General features: G+C 35.1%; 1 protein-coding gene and 1 non-coding gene across 14 annotated transcripts in view; both read left to right on the forward strand.

Moving 5' to 3' along the window:
• SOX5 (SRY-box transcription factor 5) overlaps positions 1-19,024 on the forward strand; it is a 1,089,507-nt gene that overhangs the window by 898,713 nt on the left and 171,770 nt on the right. The window lies entirely within an intron of this gene.
• TRNAG-GCC (transfer RNA glycine (anticodon GCC)) lies at positions 12,553-12,628 on the forward strand. The gene has a single exon. It is a non-coding gene; the product is annotated as a tRNA-Gly (tRNA).

Here is a 19,024-nt window from a genome sequence, read left to right on the forward strand (position 1 = left end):
TGTGAATCCTAATAACATTTGGTCTTTAATTTCAATAGGAAACGTAAGTACTAAACATAATATTTCACATCAGGGTCAGTAATTGGGAAAGATCATCAGATGACTATAATTTGTACTCTTTTATCTACTGTTATGGCTGACATATAGTGTTTTTCCCTGTCCTTGCCTTTTGTTTACTATGTTCCAAATTGTTTTTAAGCTGTTACACAAGGGATTATGTCCCTTGGGAATGGTCCATTACATTTTGAATATCAGTGCCATTCCAAGTTATTTCAACCATGGCATTTATCTCACTTAAAGCAATAAAAAGCAAATAGTGGTAAGAGGCAAGATGCATAAAGCATGGCTTTAAACAGTTAAAAAAATGATGTTAAATGTTCCCTCTGTAGGAGCTCCTGCAGTCCTTGATACATTTATGTGCAACAGAGCTAGAGAAAAGTAGCAGTGGGATTATTTGTGGAGAGAGGAGTTTACAAGGAACATGAAAAGGGAACAGCTTCCCATTCTGGCTTCTTTGTTCCTGCCTGCAGTTAAAAAGAGAGAATCATTTAAAGAGCTCCTGTAGAACTCCCTTTCATTGGTTTCTTTTCCTACGTAAAGTTACCAACAGGTTCATTCATAAGGTGATCTTGAAGGTTGTTTCACTGTCACTGAGCCACAGTTAAGGTGGTTTGTAAAGGGTATCACCCAAGTATAAAGATGCCTGGTAGGAAAATAAGGCCTTTATATGAAAAGAGCAGCAGCCCATCAGATCTTTGCTTTTCAAACCAGGCAGGTTTCCCCTTGGAAAGATTAATTACAGTCGGGTTGAGAAGACAGTCTTGCTGTGTATGTGTGCTTGCGTGTGTGTGTGTTTCACCATCTAACATTAGAAAGATAAAGGGTGTGATTAGTGTGCACAAAGCTTCTGATCAAACCAGCTCAGAGGTTTGTGACAGGAGGTTCAAACACTTTATGGATCACTGGTGCTGACAGGTAGATCACACAGGCCTTAAACAGATGTTTAGCGAGAAGATGAATGTGTGAGATCTCAAACACACAGTGTTCTTTACTTGGCCACTTTAGTCTGTGAAGTATTAAACATTGCTAAAGAAAACTATTCCTCTATAAAGGGTGAGAAAGTTACTAACAAGCTTCCATTAAATTTCAAAGTTTCTTTTATTATCAAGATTAAATACAGCTTAGATTCAAAAGTTATCAAACTTTCTGCAGGAATCGATGAAAATGATCTTATAGTTTGTGAAATGCTTATTAATGAGTTTATGAGTTTTCTGTCTCATGAGCTATATCTGAGAAGTTTAGTTGGAATAAGTAGAAGATTCAAGGTAAATTAAGTTTAGCCATAACTCAGACATATTCAAGTAGCATCTTTTTATATATTCATATACAATTTTAAAATAATATGGGATGAGAAATTAATAATCATGAAAATATACCAAACATATATCTGAGTGTCCATTGTGGACTATATCATCATAAGCAATTTTTACAAGTGTATTTAACTAAGAAATGCTATGAATACCTTCTGTTTCCTTCTTTGAGGTGAAGTTAAATGTGTGTGTGTGTGTGTGTGTGTGTGTGTGTACATTTATGTGTGTAAATCTGTGTATAGATCTCAGAGCTAAATAGCTAGTACCTTAAGTTATTTTGTTATTTTATTACCATTACTGGGAATATGAAACTGAGATTTCTGTCAGTTATAGTACTTTGTCTTGCTGGTGATAACAACTTTGTTGGGTATAATGATAAATTGCAATCACCTTGTTATTTTGGAATCATGCAAACTGGTTGAAAGAAATATTCAACTAGTCTTTTTTTGTGACAGAGATAGAGAGAGACAGAGAGAGGGACAGATAGGGAAAGACAGGAAGGGAGAGAGATGAGAAGCATCAACTCTTTGTTGTGGCCCCTTAAGTTGTTCATTAATTGCTTTCTCATATCTGCCTTGACCCAGGGGTTACAGCAGACTGAGTGACCCCTTGGCTTAACAGGGACCTTGGGCTCAAGCTGGTGAGCGTTGCTCAAACCAGATGAGCCCAAACTCAAGCTGGAAACCTCGGGGTTTTGAACCTGGGTCCTACACATCCCAGTCTGATGCTTGATGCACCATTCCACCTCTTGGTCAGGCTCAACTAGTCTGGACACTTTTAATACATTAAACCAGGGGTCAGGAACCTATGGCTCATGAGCCAGATGTGGCTCTTGATGGCTGCATCTGGCTTGCAGACAAATCTTTAATAAAAAAATAATAACGTCAAAAATATAAAACATTCTCATGTATTACAATCCATTCATTTCCTACTGCTCATGTTCATGGTTGCGGGTGGCTAGAGCCAATCACAGCTGTCCTCCAGGACAACACCAAATTTTTATTGGATAATGCGTAACGTACACGGGTCCTGGTATGTCTCTCATGGAATTACATTTTAAAATATGTGGCATTCATGGCTCTCTAGCCAAAAAGGTTCCCGACCCCTGCATTAAACCATGGCTCTGTGAGAAGATTCTGTAAAGTCTTAGGAAAATATTTATATATGATGGATAATAAAAGGGAAAATAATTGATTCTGCATAGTTTGCATTAGAGAGTACAGTTGTAATTAGAAAATATTAAATTTTCAACCTTTTCAGTATTAAATTTAGTTTAAACAAAATATGACTGTCAATTTGATCACCAATAATAGAAAGACTAGTACATTAATGGAAGTAATAGTGAACTAGTAGAAAGGTAGATAAACTCGTAGGCACATAAAATTGTTGTGAAATATTTTATATGAATGTATTTTAAAAATCATAAAGACTTCATGCAGAACAAAATATTAAATAGGAGCAGGGAGGGGGTGAAGGAAATAGGAGAGGAAAAAAGCATAAAGGAAGGATAATAATTGTTGAATGGAAAGACCCATATAGTTCTATAGACTCCTTTCTTTTATATTATTATCTAAGACTCTCTTAGAAATCATATTATATAATCTTCTTTCCCATCCCCCCAATCTATTTTAAGTTGTGTTGCCAAAATCATCAATACTACACAAGTGTCTTCTATATTTAATCAATACTTACTGAAGATAGTTTCTATGTATAAGATATTAAAACTCACAGACAATAAAAATTTTAATAAGATGCATTTCTTGTTCCTGAGGAGTTTAGATGTAGGGGCAAAAGGTGCTTAATAGTATTGAAATTTAAAATTGTTTTGAAATATTTCTCAAGCTATGGTTTATGGGTGTGTGTGTGTGTGTGTGTGTGTGTGTGTGTGTGTGTTCATGACTGTGTGCTTTCTGTGAAATTTAGAGGAAAACCTTTGGTATAAAGCTCAATATTTCATAATAAAATTTACTTTGTCTACCCTTAATTTATTCTGTCCAAATATATGCTGAATTCTAGTCACCTTGAAGGATCCATTCTGTTGCAGTTGAATTTTTAGTGTGTAGGATGTCAGACGGGGAAACAGTTTTACCTCATCTCATGCTCTATCCGTCAGTTTTTTCACTCATTGAATTTTTTTTTTCTTTTCTTAAAAAAAAAATTTTTAAATGTAAGAGTTGTTTGTAAGCAACTTTCACAATTATTTCTTACCCAGAGTGTGGGACTGCCTGTTTGAATGTTTCCAAGAAAGTATTGTTCTTATGTGACAACAGGTCAAAAAGACTCTGCATTAATTACACTAACATATGGTTATTAACAGATTCTAGCTCAGGGAGCAATACTTTACAATGTTATCTTCCACATAGTCAGATGTTAGCCATATTGTCAGTGCTGGCAGCTATTGTTTCACTCATTTACTTCACAGAGCTAATTACTCCCTAATAATAACTTTACCTTGGAGTTTTTCACTTGCTCGTGCCAGCAAACCTGTTCACACTACATATGCTAATTATTGGCACTTATTCATTATGTTAAGATAGCTTTAAGTTCAAGCTGTGCAGCCTGGCTTTCGGTATGGAGCCAGCTGGCTGCAAAGTTCCACCTTTTTTTTACTAAAGTCATTAAAAGTTTTAATATGGGCCCATCTTGTACTCTTTACAAGATTCAGTCTTTCAGGAATTCAAATGAATGTGCACTTACCCATGGACAATTACAAATTATAATAAGAAGGACTTTTGCATCTGCGAGAAATTCTTGAAGCTTGCATTCATTGTTGTGGTCTTTTTTTCTGTTAGATTGAAAAAGATGAGTGAATTCTTTTACATTTAAACTAAATGGTCACTATTTGATTACTTCATGCATAAACATATATCATACATGCATGTACATACCCACACACACACGGCTCTTGCTTGTTGGTTTATATTTCTTTAGGATAAGTTTTACTCAGTGGTGGTACTTAATTTTTGCATATCTAAATAAGAGAGAATCTTAATTTTACTGTTTGTGTAGCATTCTTTCTAAAGATTTATTTTTCTTATCATATCAAGAAATTTAAGATTACTGCCAGGGCCAAAGACTATCCTTGAACTCTAGTCAAGATTTCCATTCATATCAGCAGGAGTTAATATTTACATGTTGATTCAGTCAAAGTAAAATATGATTTTTCCAATTTTAATGAACAAATAGTTTCATTAGATTCACATCCAAATATAATCAGTAACTACCACCACTCAAATAAATAACCCAACTTTGATGTGTATGAATCAAAATAGATTTAAACTTTTTAGGTGGTAAATTTTGAAAGAAATAATTTAAGACCTGGAAATGAATATATACTCAGACATCAACTCTGTAAAAAAGTAGTTTTTATCTTAAAAGATAACTTAAAATATAGAACCCTCTGATCTTCACCTTAGACATAATATGTCTCTTCAGTTTTTAATATTATTTAATATTGTAACATAGACACTAAATACAAGAAATCCTTAATATACAGGTACTGAAAAAAATCTGATTGATACATGTATTACTCTATGTAAAAGAGAAAATTATATGAAACGAAACTATTTCAACTAAAAGTAAAGGCAAGAGGCTTGAGTTCTGCTTTAGGCTTTGTATTCCATGATAAATCCTTTTTCATTTTTTTTCTCCCTAATATCTCTATATTTTGTTACTGGGTAATTCAATACTAGAATGCTCATGGGTAGTGTTTGTTTTAAACTATGAAATGCCAACTACCAATCGCTGATATTTTTAAGAATTGGTATAATTTTGTGTGTGTTCGTGTAGGAAAAGGATAGTAGAGAACAACTAAAATTAGAAGAGAATTAAAAATGTAAACATATTTTTGGTTTATACATCTGGGGACGTGAGTGGTGGCAATTGTTGCAGAGACCCAGTACCAATGACCAGATGTGGAGAAGAGGCTGCATGTCCTAACAAATCTACCATTACTGGAGGGCCTAACAATGGTTTTTGCTGGAATATAACCTCTATGAAAAGTCTTGTTTACATTATATGATAATATGGTTGGTTGAAGAGAAACAGATAGTCAATATTGAGGGTCTTACTAATTGACTACTAGTTCTAAATGCTGACCCATGTTGAGAAATAGACTCAACAATAGACTTCAGTATGTTCATAAAGAGTGACAATTTACTTGTTGGTTTAACTTTTCAATGCATGAATTATCCATTGCTATGTTCATGATGGAAACAAAGAAAAAAGAGCTTGGAGAAGAGGATAAGCAATATTAATAACACAAAATTTATTAGCAACTTAAGAAAAGGGTGCTTACTAAAAATGTTTTCATGAGACTAAAATTCTAGTTAGATTTGTCATTGCTAATAAAGGTTTGTGATTTTTGATTGTACTCAGTCTGTGAGAGATAAGAAAACATGTGGTTGCTATATTGCATGTATTGGCACACATAAACATTTCCACAGTTTCTTTTTAGAGTGACTGGGAAGTTTGATTAAAAGCAAATAAACTTACAAAAATAGTTTTTAAGAGCTTAATTGGGAGATCTAAATAGGTCACCTCAAATTTCTTGAGGTAATTAAAAATCTATTTGTATACATGAAATTACAGCTTAGTGAAAAAAATCAATAAAAACAGTAAATTTTAATTTTTAAATTATTCATCAAAAGTTATAAGACTGGGATATATGTAGTATGTTTCTATTTAAAACTTGTGAAACTTTTATTAGCTATCAACCTAATAATAACATTTAATGGTACATAAATAGTCCCAGTGACTAAGGAAGACTTCATTTGGACTCTTCTATATTTTTGGGGTAATCCGGTCTTATGATTTTTCATTTGGCTTAAATAAATTTGTCACCTTGATTCTTTTCTACATGTTTGTAGAAACTTAACCCATTCTTCCCTTCAGAAAGGGAAAAGGTTTGATAAGTTTTTACTCTCTCTTCCATGTTTTAACATTTACAATTCCAGTGGCCATCACGAAGGCGGGAGAGTTTTTGGAGTACTCATGACCAGGAGAGGATGCTCAACTTTTGCTTCCTTTCATTCATCACCCTGAGCTGTGGGCTTCTACATCTGGTTACTTGAAGGAACAAGTGCTCTCATACTCTTTGCGCTACAAAACAACTCGTTTCTTGATAAGAATCATTTTTGATATATTTCTGCTCTTATAGGAATTAAAGAAAAAAATTTATCATTTAAATATAAGAAAGAAAAAACATTTAAGGAAAGTCCAGAACATAGAGGACTATAGTATAAGCAAGCTTTCACAAAAGGGCCAGTTACCAACACCAACATTATTGGATTGGAGTATAAGTTTTGGCTTGATAACCCATGTGGTGTGGTGGAGCTTAACCTGCGATTCTTTCAAGCTTAGGCAAACTTATGCTAAAGTAACAACAACAAAAAAGCCCAGGTCTTAGAGATATAAATTTCACTCATATTTATGTGCATTGTGTGTCAGCAACAGCTTTGTTCCACATACTCTTTGATCCAAGACAAAGCAAGTCTTAAGGAGTAGCTTTGGCCTGTGACATGATAGCCTAGTGACAAAAGGAGAAAAGTTATTGCAAAAATATGCAAGAGCTTTGAAGGTTTTGCTCAAAGTTGAACCCACAGTTTTCTCCTATTTTATAGGCCATAGCAAGCAATATGACCAAGCCTGAGATCAGTGGTAAGAGAAGTAAAATCTTACTATATGGGCCAATGTAAAATAGGACATTGGATATTTTTAATAAAATATCATAGGACCTTAGGTGTTCAAGTTTAGTAGTGCCACTGAGAATGTAACAGAAACAAACCAGTACTCTCTAGAGTAAAGTGTCTCTAATTTAGTTCCCCAGAATTCCCACAAAGTAAGATGAAAGAAACATGTACTCAAATTTAAAACCGCAGAACACACAAAGAAGTAATGCAGAAAGAATGAGAGAAAAAATACTGAAGTATTTAGTCATACAGTCCAATGACTTCAGATATTAGAAATGTCATGCAGACAGTATAAAACATATGCATTAAATGCTTAGAAAAATAAATAATGAAATCACAGAAAAAAAATACATGTACCTTGGACTCTCAAAATTAACAGAATTAGTTAAAAAAAACTTAATAGAAATGCATACTATGACAATCAGATTAAAATTTCAATGAGTGGGCAACTTCTGGCTTCTCTTTCCAAAGACCAGATAAACTAACCCACCTTCAATAACAAGAAAACCAGACAAAATTTATGAAACAGCCTGACCTGTGGTGGCGCAGTGGATAAAGCGTCGACCTGGAAATGCTGAGGTCGCCGGTTTGAAACCCTGAGCTTGCCTGGTCAAGGCACATATGGGAATTGATGCTTCCAGCTCCTCCCCCCTTCTCTCTCTCTGTCTCTCCTCTCTCTCTCTCCTCTCTAAAATGAATAAATAAATAAATAAATAAATAAATTTATGAAACAAAGTATTCAGATTTAGATAGTAGGCAGTTCAGGTTCCCGGAGAGAAAGGCAATGAATGGGCAGTGTCCAATGAACATCCCCATCTCTTTGCCTGGAGGGAGGCACAGTGTTTCTGAGTTGAAGAGACACACAGCAGCTTTCAGGAATACCAAGACAGGTAAGTGAATACATTCGCAGGACAGAGCTGGGAAGGACAGCTTTGCATAAGAGAGAAAAAGAGAAAGACTAATTTACTCTCTGGCAACTTGAAGAGGGTTTTTCTGTTAGTTTTTGGTTGAATGATGGTCTGTACATATACACATAATCTACTGAAGACAAGGTAACAGACCTTTGGAAAAGAACTAGCAGAAAAGCTGGTCCCCAGTTCTAATGTTTTTATGAGCCAGAGTGTAGGGACTACTAACATGTGGACCATTGAGTCTATATTATCTTTGTAGTGGAATCAAATAAATTTTTGGCTTCCAGCTATTCTGTTCCTGACATGAAAAAAAATTTTAAGTAAGACTTGGAAGGATCAAATTGTTTTCATGTTTAAAAAAGTGCATTCCAGAATAACCCCCCACCAAAATATTTAAAGAGATTATAGAAAATAAAAAGATAATTCAAAATGTTTATCATTCAATCAAAAATTAGCATGCATGTAAAGAAGCACTAAAATATACAGTGGTACCTTGAGATATGAGCAGACCAACATACAAATTTTTTTAAGATACAAACTGCGACTCAATACATATTTTTGTTCAAGATCTGAGCGAAATTTCAAGATACGATACTTGGTGCATTGGCGCACGGGTCCGGTATCGGCAGCACAACACCAGCATCTTGTTCTTTCTCATGTGTTACCCACAGAATCAAGTCGAATCTCATGTGCTGTACTCATTCTTGCATCATTTTTGCATTTTTTACTAACTTTTTGTGTGCTATCATGGGGCCAAAGAAAGTGAGTGTAAAGGACAGTGGTGAGAAGAAGAGAATGATGTCGATAGAAGTAAAGCAAGAAATAATAGAAAGACATGAGCATGCTGTACAAGTGATTGGACTGGCAAGGCTGTACGACCGCAATACATCCACAATTTGTACCATCCTTAAACAAAAGGATGCCATCAAAAGTGCAAATCCACTGAAAGGAACTACAATTCTGTCCCAGTTAAGGACAAATATTCATGAAGAAATGGAGAAGCTTCTACTGGTGTGGGTGAAAGAGAAAGAGCTGGCAGGAGATACAGTGATGGAGACTGTAATATGCGAAAAGGCATGATTTATTTACGGTGACTTGAAGAAGAAAGAACCATCAATCTCAAAAGAGACAGCAAAAGATATGTTTAAGGCAAGTCACAGCTGGTTTAAAAATTTCAAGAAGAGATTGGCATCCACTTGGTGGTGAGGCATGATGAAGCTGCGAGTGCTGATGTTATGGCAGCTGAGGAGTACATCGCACATTTTGCTGTGCTTATCACAAAGGAAGGCTACATCCCCCAACAAGTGTTCAACTGTGATGAGACAGGATTGTTTTAGAAAAAAATGGCCTAGAGGACTTTTATCACCACAGAGGAGAAGAAGCTGCCAGGCCATAAACCCATGAAGGACTGTCTGACCCTTGCATTGTGTACAAATGCTAGCGGTGAATGTAAAGTAAAGTCACTGCTTGTGTATCATTCATAAAAATCCTCGAGTCTTTAAGACTCACAAGATTCTTAAAGAAAAACTGCAGGTTATGTGGCGTGCCAATGCTAGGGCATAGGTTATGCAGCAGTTTTTTATTGAATGGGTAAATCTCATCTTTGGTCCTACAGTGAAGAAATAACTTCAAGAAAATAAACTCCCAATTAAAGCATTACTAATCTTTGATAATGCTCCAGCTCACCCAACTGGTCTTGAAGATGACATTCTCGATGAATTCAAATTCATGAAAGGCCTCTACCTCTCACCCAACAGGACTTCAATCTTGCAACCTATGGATCAGCAGGTCATTTTCAACTTTAAAAAGCTTTACACAAAGCACTTGTTCCGCTGCTGCTTTGAGGTGACTGAGAATACAATTCAAACCCTTCAAGAATTTTGGAAAGATCACTACAATATCATGATATGTTTAAGCATTATTGACTTGGTATGGCAAGAGGTTACAAGAAGAACCTTGAACTCAGCATGGAAAAGTTATGGCCTGATGTTGTTGCAGACAGGGACTTCGAAGGATTCGAACCAGAGACTGAGACTGAGGTAGAAGCGATGGAGGAGATTGTGTCCCTCGGAAAGTCGACGGGTCTGGAGGTAGATGAGGGTGATGTAAATTAACTCATCGAGGAACATGAGGAGGAACTCTCACCTGAGGAGTTGAAGGAGCTACAGATGATGCATCATACGGAGCTCCTTCAAGAGATTAGTAGTGAGGAGGAGGTAGAGTCAGAGGAAGTGATTTCTACAAGTGAAATTAAAGACATGCTGGCAATGTGGGAGAAGCTTTCAAGTGTCATTGAAAAGAAACACCCAGAAAAAGTTTCAACTGGTCGTGCTTCAGCACTTTTTAATGACACTTCTTTGTCCCATTTCTGTAACATTTTAAAAGGCAGGCAAAAGTAAACCTCTTTGGGTAGATTTTTATTCAAAAGTCCTGCAAGTGAAAGTGCTGAAAGTGCAGCCAAAAAGGCAAAAACAGGTGTTGATTAAATGAAAAATACGTAATGTTAAGCTTAGGTTAAGTTTAAAGTTAAGAAAGTGCATTTTTTTACAATTAAGTTTTCATTTTAAGTAAAGAAAGTGCAGTTTTAGTTTACATGTCTACTATGCCTGCATCCCTTCCTCCCACCCTCCTCCTCTGCCATTCACCTTTGTTAGCTGCACTTATCTGTCTCCAAGGTAAGAATACAGTACTAAATAACACTTTTTTTCTTTTATTTCATATATTTCATTATGCATTGGTAAAGTATACATGTGTGTTTCTTAATTAAAAACATGTCTTTTTTAATAATTTAGGATGGTTTGGGGATGTTTCCCAGGGCTGGAACAGATTAAATCTATTTCAGTTATTTTAAATGAGAGAAATTTGTTTGGTACACAAGTTGACTGACTTACAAACTTGGTTACAGAACAAATTAAACTCGTATCACAAGGCACCATTGTAATATTAATCAGGAGAAAAATCAATCAATAAAAACCAAACCCAAAGTGGCACAGATGTTAGAATTAGCAGACAAAGATGGTGAAACAGCTATTACAAATACACTCCATATGTTCAAGAGCATGATGAGGAAATTAATGGAAGATTTTCTTAAAAGTTCAAGATTGAAATTTTAGATATGAAAAGTGTAATATTTAAGATGAAAAATATTTAATGGTATTGGAAATTATAAATAATAGGAAAGTGCATTTAAAGGAATAGCAATAGAAATTATTCAGAAATAAAACAGAAAAAAACCCATAAAAATAGAGTATTGGTGAGCTGAGGCAGGGGTAAGGGAAGACAAAAACCTTATTTCAAGAAATAATGCCTCCAACTTTTCAAAATACTTTTTAACTATAAATTTATATATCGAAGAACCTCAGCAAACTCCAAGCAGAAGACACATGATTTAAATTACTGAAAAATACTGATGAAGAGGAAAGCAAAAAGCAGCCAAGGACAACAGATATATTTCATATAGAGAAAGTAAATTCTGTAAAGGTTTTTCTTATCCCATATATGAAGTGGAACACCATTATCTAAAGTAGACTGTGACATGTAGGTATACTGTATAGTGTGGAGCATCCACTGAAACAGAAAAAAATAAAAAATAATACCCAGAAATCAAATAATACTATTTACCAACCTGATCTCAGTAACATTTATAGCACTCCGCACTTGACAAAAGCACAGAAATTATATAATACTTTTAAAGTACATATAGAAAATTTAGCAGCCAATCTGATTCTGATCTATGAAAAGTCCCCATAAATTTAAAAGAATTGATATAATTTAAAATATATTCTTGGCCTGACCTGTGGTGGCGCAGTGAATAAAGCGTCGACCTGGAAATGGTGAGGTCGCCGGTTCGAAACCCTGGGCTTGCCTGGTCAAGGCACATATGGGAGTTGATGCTTCCAGCTCCTCCCCCCCTTCTCTCTCTCTCTCTCTCTCTCTCTCTCTCTCTCTCCTCTCTAAAATGAATAAATAAAAAATTAAAAATTAAAAAATTGAAAAATATATTCTCTGATCATAATGGAATTAAATTAAAAAATGGTAATGCAGTATATTTATAAAATCTCATGTTATTAAAAAATAAAAAGAACACTTCTAAATAATGCATGGATCAACAAAGAAACCATAAATGAAATGACAAAATATTTTGAACTGATTGAGAATGAACTTATCACACATTCTATATTTGAGATGCATAGCTATGCAGAAGGAAAAATAATAAAAAGTAATAATCACTGGAATGTAAAATAGAATAACAAAAGACAAAAGAAGTAAATTAAAATGATTCTTGAGATAAAAATTATAAACCTCTAGCTAAACTGCTAAGGAAAAGAAAGCAGACACAAATTAGAAATATCAAGAATGAGAAGAAACATCACTGAAGATTCTACAGACTATAAAAGGACCAGGAGCTATTGTGAAAAGCTCTATGCCTGTAAATTTGAAAACTTAGTGATGAAAAACACATTTATTGAAATACCAACCACCAGTACTCACTCAAGGAAAACCCGGATCCTGTAGACATCTACTATATTAAAGTTTTGAATTTTTATTAAGAAAATCTCCCTATAAAGAAAAGCCCAGGCTGCCCTGGCCGGTTGGCTCAGCGGTAGAGCGTCGGCCTGCCGTGCGGGGGACCCGGGTTCAATTCCCGGCCAGGGCACATAGGAGAAGCGCCCATTTGCTTCTCCACCCCCCCTCCTTTCTCTCTGTCTCTCTCTTCCCCTCCCGCAACCAAGGCTCCATTGGAGCAAAGATGGCCCGGGCGCTGGGGATGGCTCCTTGGCCTCTGCCCCAGGCGCTAGAGTGGCTCTGGTCGCGGCAGAGCGTCGCCCCTGGTGGGCGTGCCGGGTGGATCCCAGTTGGGCGCATATGAGAGTCTGTCTGACTGTCTCTCTCCGTTTCCAGCTTCAGAAAAAAAAAAAAAAAAAATTAAAGAAAAGAAAAAAAGAAAAGCCCAGGCCCAAATGGCTTCATGGGTAAATTGTACCATGTATTTAAAGAAGGAAAAATAATGGCAATTCTATACAAACTCTTACATATAATAGAAAAGAAATGAATATTGCCCCAAACCAAATGAGGATAAACCAAGGAAAGAAATCTATAGACTAATATTCCTAACAAATATAGATTTAATTTATTTTATAATTTTAGAAAACTGAATCTAGCCATAAATAAAGATAATATATTGCGATAAAAATATTTTTACTGAGAATGCAAGGTTAATTATTCAAGAATAATGTATTTCACCAGATTAATAAAATAGATGTTTATTATAAATTGTTATTCAATGAGAAAATTATCTTAATAGATATAGAAAAAGCATTTGACAAGCTTCAATGCCTATTCCTGATAAAATCCACTCTGCTGATTAGAAATATAATAAATGTATCTCAATTAAATAAAGAATTTCTATAAATAACGTAATTCCCTTATATTTAAAGTTGAAAAAAAAATTGGAATTAAACATTTTTTCTAAGGTTGACCACTCTTAGTTTTTTATTCATTATTTTACTGGAGGTCCAATTCACCATGCATTAAGAATCTATTAAAAAGTTATTAGTGAGTTTAGCAAGGACACAGAATATAGTGTCAACATACTAAATATGAATAAAACAATCTGAAATTGCAATGTTTAAAAAGCTCTTAAAATTTAATAAAAATATAAAATATTTGATAATAAATTTGACAGTAGATATGCAAGACATTGATAATGTAAATTTAAAAACTTTTTCAAAGTGAATTTAAAGAAGACTTAAAGAAATGCAGAGAGAAAAAGAAGGCAATCCAAAACTGACAGAAAATATTTGCAAAATATGTATCTAAGAAAGGACTTCTTTTCAGAATATAGTAAAATCTCTGTAGATACTACAGTAAGAAGTAATTCAATAAAAATGCTATAAGGTTGAAGACTATTAACCAATGAATATCCAAGGATGGAAAACAAGCATATGGACATACGTGCCTCATTTATTACTAGAGAGATGCAAATTAAAATCTATGCACACAGGAACGGCTAAACTTAAAATGACTGACCACACTACAGGCAAAAAGATTGTGGAGCAGCCAAAATTCTCATAGAGCACTAGTGGGAATTCAAAATAGCACAGTCAATAGAATGTTTGAATGTAAAAAAGAAAAAAAGACATAACAGGTAAATATGGATCTAAAGAATGCTGAAGAGTTATGTCAACAACTGAAAAAGTAGACTTCAACCAAATAGCATTGCTAGGGTTAAAAAGGGCTGCTACATAACGATAAAAGGTTTATTTCACCAGAAAGATAGTACTGTTCTAAACTTGAATTTATCTCATAAAAATTCTCCAAAATTATGAAACAAAACTGATGAAACTAAAAGGAGAAATTGTGAAACAACCATTATGTGAAAGACTTTATTTTACATGTACTTCTCAATTATTGGGAGATTAATAAGGTACAGTTTATTAAAAATACATAATACTTGGGAAAAGTGAAAGGCATGATCTGGTAGAAATTTTTGAAACCCTGCATTCAATATTTTTTTAGATGTGGGGACAGAAACAGAGAGAGACAGACAGAGGGACAGATAGACAGGAAGGGAGATGAGAAGCATCAATTCTTTGTTGGGTCACCTTAGTTGTTCATTGACTGCTTTCTTATATGTGCCTTGACCAAGGGGTTACAGCAGAGCAAGTGACCCCTTGCTCAAGCCAATGACCTTGGGTTCAAGCCAGTGACCTTGGGCTTCAAGCCAGCCACCATGGGGTCATGTCTATGATCCCATGCTCAAGCCAGCCACCCCACACTTAAGCTGGTGAGCCCGTACTTTAAGCCAGATGAGCCCGTGCTCAAACCTGCAACCTTGGGGTTTTGATCCTGGGTCCTCTGCATCCCAGGCCAAAGCTCTATCCACTGCACCACTGTCTGATCAGGTGCATTCAATATTTAGAGAATAAATATTCTTCTCAAATACACATATACAATATGCATTTTTAATAATCAGCTATGTGCTAGGTCTTAAATCATGTCTCAGTAATTATCATGAAATTTAATATCATACAATGTTTACTGACAATAATGTAAATTAACTTTGAAATCAGTAAATAAAATCAGTAAATAAAAATATAAATGAAATCTCAAAATTCTAGAAATATATAAACAATATCTCTACAAGTACTGAAATAATTTGGGGGTATAGAAATTTGTAAAAAGAAATACAAAAGTTCTTAGAACATATTGGTAATAACCACTTGAAAAGATTTTTGCCTGACCTGTGGTGGCACAGTGGATAAAACTTCGACCAGGAACACTGAAATCGCCAGATCGAAACCCTGGGCTTGCCTGGTCAAGGCACATATGGGAGTTGATGCTTCTTGCTCCTCCCCTCCCTTCTTTCTCTAAAATGAATAAAGTCTTATAAAAAAATTTTTAAATAAATAAAAGACAAAGACTTCAAAAAATTTTTTACATACAGCTATCAAGTTCTTACATATCACTAGAGAAAGAAAATGAACAAGTTACTGTTTACTTAGGATATTAGAAAAATAATAATAGACTAAATGCAAAATAATACTCAAAGAAGTGATAATAAATATTAGAATTAATAAATTAAATATATATTTATATATATATATATATATATATATAGAGAGAGAGAGAGAGATTGTACAAAAACCTAGTAGAGTCAACAGTTTTTATCTGAGCAGACATGTATAATAAACAGAACTTTATTGAGATTTATTACTAATAAGAAAGAAGACAAGATCTAGGGATCTAGTAAATGACATGTGGGTCATAGTTGATAACACCGTGTTGTACAAGTGAAATGTGCTTAGATGGCCAAACTTCAATGTTCTCACCAAAACAAAAAATGAGGGAGTAAGTATGTGACATGATGGATATGTAAATTAATTTGATGGGGGATATCCTTTTATGGTATAAGTATATGTATTAAAGCATCACATTGATTACTTTAAATAACTTGCAATTTCATTTTTCATACATGCTTTATTTAAAGCTAAAAAACAGAAGTAAATAATGCATATAATATAAATATAAATTTAGCTACAGCAGAGATTAAAAATATAATGATAAAACACTATGACTCATTTTTGCTAATAATTTTATTTAAGAAGTAAAAGAAGTAGACAACTTCTTAGGAAAAAAATGGGATTTGCAGAAACCAATTCAAAATAGAAAGCCTGAATGATTTTACAATCATTAAATAAATTGATTTAGTACTTTAAAATCTTCCAAAGAAAAAATACTAGGCCTGGATAATTTTACAGATTTATTCAACCAACTATGTGAAGAATAGATCACTCTAATTGTATACTTATTCAGGCAATAGAAAATGAAAAACTACTCTAACATCTTCTATAAATTAGTATGGTCTTGACTAAAACCAGTGAGGTTTCAAGAAAAGAAAATTATATTCTGTGTATCTCTTTTGGAGGCTAGCATTGTGTCAATGAGACAATTTTGATAGTGTGAGAGAGTGTTTAGGAATTGTGCTGCTCTCATTGGCACTGCCTTGTTCCATGCCCATGTATGTCCTCTTTCGCATCTTCTTTTTAATACCCGCTTTGCCTCTTTCCTTTGGCCTAGCTGCCTCAGATTTCTTCTCACTGCTTTCAGTTTGGTCTTTCTAGTCACTGCTGTGCTTAAAACCATATATTAATTCACCATTGGTTCTATTGCACTCTAAGCCCTGTTCTCAAGATACTCAGACTGGTTGATAAAAAGAGAAGAAAGGCCCTGGCCGGTTTGCTCAGTGGTAGAGCATCATCGGCCTGGTGTGCAGGAGTCCCGGGTTCGATTCCCGGCCAGGGCACACAGGAGAAGCGCCCATCTGCTTCTTCACCCCTCCCCCTCTCCTTCCTCTCTGTCTCTCTCTTCCCCTCCTGCAGCCAAGGCTCCATTGGAGCAAAGTTTGCCTGGGCACTGAGGATGGCTCTGTGGCCTCTGCTTCAGGCACTAGTATGGCTCTGATTGCAGCAGAGTGACGCCCCAAGATGGGCAGAGCATCGCCCCCTGGTGGGCATGCCAGGTGGATCCCCGTTGGGGGCATGTGGGAGTCTGTCTGACTGCCTCCCCGTTTCCAGCTTTGGAAAAATATATTAAAAAAAATAAAAAAAGAGAAGAAAACGGGTAATTGTAGTTTAGTGTGGTGAGATGAACAGTGTAAAAGAGTGCTCCTTTTTCTCAGTCTGTAAAGGGGCTGATTGGGGGCTTGGCGGAGGGAAAAAGCAGAAGTGAATAGCTAAGGAAGCTTTATAGGACACATCAATCTGAGCTGAATGGTAAAAATGAGTGTGAATGAGTCATTTAAGTGGGGAGAGGGACATCTCAGGCAGAGTGACCAAAATGAGTAGACCACTGAGATCCCGACAGTCTGGTGTATGTAGGGAACTGTGTGTCTGCAGATGATAGTAAAGCACAAAAGGGGTCAGGCAGGAGATAAGGTAAGAGGAATTTAGGTCAAGGCCACTCTACGGGTTGAAGAATGAGCGCTTTGTACTCTAAGGATGGAGAAATGTTGAACTGTGGTAAGGTGGAAAAATGTGCACTTTAGGTACACCTGTGTAGGGGTGAAAACCTGTGTTAAGGCCTGTGAGTAGTGGGAGGAAGAGTATCCATATTACAATTGGAAATAGATAGGAATAAAGAGTTAGAGATGTAGTCAACATATATTTATCAACTTAACAATTGATTAAACCATTTCTTTATCATGTCATTTCTAACAATGTCTGGCATATAAATGGCAATAAAATAAATCATTGAATGTAAAATTGAGTGAATGAATGACTTTTTTTCATCTGTATTTCATGGCAAATTGAAGGGATAGAATTTTACTGTCACTTAAGCCCAGTTCTGTTATATATGCTAGCCAAAAATTAATTTATGTTATATTATTCAATATGAAATTGTAATTTAATGTGATGAATGAAATTGTGCAGATAAGTTTCCTCCCCCAAACTGGGACAGGACAGGGAAATGAGAAAAGATTCGGGGGTCAGAGAAGTGTTCCTAGAGGAAGTGAAACCTGAACTGAATGTTCCATGATGAGTAGAAGGTAGGCAGTGAAATTACTCCATGGATAAAGTGACCCAGGTTGAAAAAGTGACAAATTGATTTAGAAGAAGATGGAAAGTGTCAAAAATCAGTTGTATATATGTTGAATTTGAAGTCCTTGTGAGATAAACAATATCCAATATGAAATTGAATACATATATGTGAACATCAAAAAACAATTTCTCCATGTGATAACACTGTGCCTTAAGTGTATTTATTAACATTGAACATGCTTCTCGGTATGAGAGGTCATTTATTTACCTCTAGAGTATACTTTCTAGTCATTTTATTCCTCTTTCTTATGTCATGTCTTTCTCTCATCTTTCCCTAGCAATATAGTTTTATCTTTTCATTACTTTCTTCATCTTCTTATTATGACTAAGTCCAAACAGTATATGAGGTAATAATGTGTATGATAAGTATTGGAGGGCTTTGGGATGAAGACTTACAACCTGAATGTCTAACAGTAAAGACATACAGATAGATGAGAAGATGGGGTTAGAACTCCAGGGGTTGAAATAGACTGCAAAATGATAGATAAATTGGAGAAGTGCAGTCAATAAAAATAAAAGTAGTATAGCAGTGGTTGGTTGGGGACGAAGTGGTACTGGTGGGGGGTGAACAAGAATTATCTGAATACTAGTCTATGAATGAGGACAGAAGAGGCTGCCTTGGACCAATGATAAATTGGGCAGCAGATAACTATCAAATCTGCCAAGTTCTTTAAAGATTCTTTTGAAAGCATGTAAAACATTACAACCTAATTTAAAATATACAACTTGGTTATCCCAGTTACTATGTATAGATCTGAAAGTTGAACAGTTAAGAGGACTGATATTGAAAAAAAAAATGATTCATTTGAAATATATGGTGTTGGAGGAGAGCTCTATGGTAACTTTGGAACACCAGAAAGATAAGAAGTATGTTATTAGACACATTAAGCCTGAAACATCGCTGGAGGCTAAAATTACAAAATCTGAAGCTGTCCGACTTCAGGCATGTCGTG

Source organism: Saccopteryx leptura, chromosome 1 (assembly GCF_036850995.1).
Source record: "Saccopteryx leptura isolate mSacLep1 chromosome 1, mSacLep1_pri_phased_curated, whole genome shotgun sequence".
Classification (NCBI taxonomy): Eukaryota; Metazoa; Chordata; class Mammalia; order Chiroptera; family Emballonuridae; genus Saccopteryx; species Saccopteryx leptura.